Raw genomic sequence first — 4,016 nt, forward strand, 5'->3', positions numbered from 1 at the left:
ATCGACTGTGTGTAATCCAAGGTTTTAATACTTTGTTAACAATTACACCAATTACCCTTGAATGTAATCCACCCCTGTTTTAATGAGTCTATTGACTATTAATCCATCCCCGTGTCCGGTCAAATGAACAATTATTAGTATTTATAGATATCCCGCCCATCGTGTCCGATTAAGCGTATGTGGTTATATATAGATACGTCAAATCATAACCTTTATATTAAATTAACGAGGTATCGTTTATTTAATATAAAGCCCATTAATAGCCCATAGTCTAATTTCCACAAGTGTCGTTCTTTTGTCCAAACCCCAATTATGGTACAAAACCCAATTACCCCATCTCTAATACTTAGCTTAACATCATGATTACTTCGGCTCAAATAAGCATAATAATAACTTAAGTACGAGACATTAATTTAAAAAGGAGAACATAGCTTACATTGATTATTTATCGCGTAGTGTTACACGGACAGAGCTCCGACTTTAAAACCCGTAAAATAACCTTTACATAACCCGAACTAATCTAATATAACACTAATATATATATATATATATATATATATATATATATATATATATATATATATATATATATATATATATATATATATATATATATATATTATATTTATTTATATTATACTAGGGAGTATTATTATTATTATGTTTTTTTTTACTCGCAGAATTCGTGACCTTTTATAGGAGTTTTGATTTCTGACAGTTCCGCGAGTCGTGGAGTTTTTAGCCTTCAAACTCCGCGAGTCGCGGAGTTTGAAAATCCAGCTCAGGATCATTTGTCTCATAGCTTGTCGACATAATTTTTAAATATATATAATATATAAATAATTTATATAATTATTTAAATATTATATTATATTCTTGTGCATAGTTGACTTGTAATTTTTGGTCCGTTGCGTCGGGCGTTGATAGTTGACTCATGTCCCGGTTCCGGATTTTCGAACGTCCTTGCGTACAATTTAATATCTTGTACTTTGCGTTTTGTAACTTGTACTCTTGTCATTTTTAGACGTTTTTCATCAATAAATTGAACCTTTTGAATTGTATCTTGAACATTTGAGCTTTTTGGACGTTTGTGTCTTCAAATCTTCGTTTTCGCCTTTTGTCTTCGCACTTATTTATTTAAACAATTACAATGAAAATATAATACAATTACATATGAAAACCTATTATTTAGGAGGGATATTGCTATGAAATATATGTTCCTTTTTAGCCTTATCAATGCCCATTACGGCCGCACTTGCCGCCCTACCCTAGGCCCGGCTCTGATTGTGGGTTAATCATCTGAATACCATATTGTAGGCTCATTTATCTTGCAAATTGCCTTTAAAAAGTTAAAAAAATATGAATGCTTTTGTCACATAAGTTTGGCATAGGATCATATAGGGTTAAATTTCGAACTCTATTTTTTGACTCCGTGTAAACTTCAATTTCTAGTTTTGTTAACCTGCTTGCTCAATAATTTATGATCCTATGATTAAATTGCAATACTATGAAATAGATTTTTGTAACACCCCGCCAAAATCACCATTGACGTGGATGTTAACTCTGGTTCTAGTGCTTGGTCTTGACCTCTAAGTAACAGCAAAGTTCTAGCAGAAGCAATAAGTACCAGAGAATAAACATGCTAAAGCGTCAACACAAAGGTTGGTGAGTTCATAGAACGTATAAAGTTTACAAAAATTTTCACAGTTTCAAACAGTTTGAAATAGTTTGAGACAGTAATACAAATATTAAGTTCCATAAATGGTTTGATAGTAAAACAGATCACAAGATCTCAACTTCATAAACAGTTTAGAAGTAATATGATTTCAAGATTTCAAGTACGAAAATAAGTTCGTAGTTCGTAACATATCAAGTTTGTAAACAGTTCCACGGTTTATAAGATTTCACAGTTATCACGGTTTCCATACAGTTTCAAAGTGTATATGTTTCCTGAGCACTCGGTAATAAGCTTAACACAACATGTAATGTCCTACATGATTTTTCCTTTACCCTATATTGGACTATACACTATGCCAAATGTATTTTGTGTCGAAGTAACTAGCACCACAGTTAAAGGTAGGGTGAGGTTGTCAAACCTAACAGATCTGCTCTAGTAATTCGCGCTTACAAGTCATTGTAATTAATACTACCGAGTTAAGGGCTTTTTAGCATAAAACTCACATATAACAAACTTCGAAATGCATAAAGTGTTATTTAATAATAAGGATGTTTATAAAACAAACTTTATAAATAAAGCATAATAAAACAGTACACAAGTTTTGGAAAACATAAAACATGTATATAAAAGTAAGCATGATTCTCAGCCCAAAAGTATTTGAAAAAGGGAACTATGAAACTCACAATTGATGCAATACGGTGCGAAGCTCGAAAAGTGCAATTTAGATAGTTTACGGTGATCCGGCTTGAAAACTAATGAATATTATGAGGTCAGAGGTCATACTATCTAATATAGTATTTAGGTTAAGTCTAAGATCAATTTCTTAAGAAATCTGTAACGACCCGACTTTTTCGACTTGTTTTTGTGCCTTGTGTTTTTGCGAAACTGCGTATTTATGCGTACTGTGCTACTTTATACTCTGGAATCTTTATACACATGACTTACTTTCATTTATGTGTTAAAATGTGCCTTTAAGTACGTAGGATACTTAACTTGATCACCGAAAGCCTTTATGACCGTTAGTGTCACTTGACGTTACGAACAAACTGCGTACTGCGTACACGTTTAACTTTTTTCATAATCGGAATATTATGACTACGAGATCTTAATTATTATTTTATAATAATAATTACTTGGGTTTTTGGATGCTTAATTACGTGTAGTAATTTACTTTTGCTTACTAGTTAGTCTTGTTGGACTTTCTACCTTGTTGGGCCTTAGCCCACCCTACACTAGTTAGTGGACTATTTAATTAGCCCAATTATTAACAGCTAGTGACCCATTATTATGTAAGATAAATGCCCATTTATTAGAGGGAACATACTAGCATTTATGTCAAGTATTATCCTTAATGTTGCATGGGATCCTAACATAAGCACCAACTTTAAACAACCATTAACCAAAAAGCAAAAGTTGGTCTCCCTTGTCCTCCTTGAAAATCACGGCCAAACCCCCCTCCCCTAACCTTATTCACCTATAAATACAAGCCTTATTTAATCCATTTTACACTTGCTCTCATTTATATTTCACACACACTTACTCTCTTATTTCCTCTCTAGTCTTTCTCACTCTAAAACTTGTAGGTTTTTGAATTTCTTCTCCTTCTTCTCTTATCATTTTCGTGTTCATCATCATCAATAATGGATCAAGCTTTTTAGCTTTGATCTTGATTACATCTTGTAGATTCAAACTTGGATTTGAATCCTTCAAGAACATGGAAGATTCGAGCTTTCTAGCTTTGAATCTTCACCTACTTTGTAGATCTATATCTTTTAACTTTAATCTTGTTATTTTGTTATAAAGATTCAAACTTGTGTTTGTAATCTTCATGTAACTTAAAGATCCAAGCTTTATGCTTCAAGATCTTCAAGAACACTAAAGTTTCAAGCTTTCTAGCTTTGTGACCTTATAACTTGTGTGAAAAGGATCCAAGCTCTCTAGCTTAGGGTTCCATCACTTTATTTAACTTATATTATGTTCATACTTTCTTGATTGAAGTAAAGTTTATAGCTTTAGTTGAAAATGTAACTTGTAATTGTGTTAAGACTAATGATATGATGTAACCTTGGTTCATCATCCATCTAAGACTCTTAAATGAGTTGTGTAACGACCCGGATTTTTCCGACTACTTGATTATACTATTTAGATGATTTAATAATTTCGACTTGATAAGCAATGAATTTTAATAAGTCTTGAACCTCCGGAAAGAGTTTTACACAAGCTTTTAGTCACCCTTTTATTCTTACGATTCACGAACGTCATAACTTGTATTAATTTTATATATATATATGTGTGTGTGTATATATATATATATATATATATATATATATAACTTGAA

This window comes from Rutidosis leptorrhynchoides, chromosome 4, assembly GCF_046630445.1.
Source record: "Rutidosis leptorrhynchoides isolate AG116_Rl617_1_P2 chromosome 4, CSIRO_AGI_Rlap_v1, whole genome shotgun sequence".
Classification (NCBI taxonomy): Eukaryota; Viridiplantae; Streptophyta; class Magnoliopsida; order Asterales; family Asteraceae; genus Rutidosis; species Rutidosis leptorrhynchoides.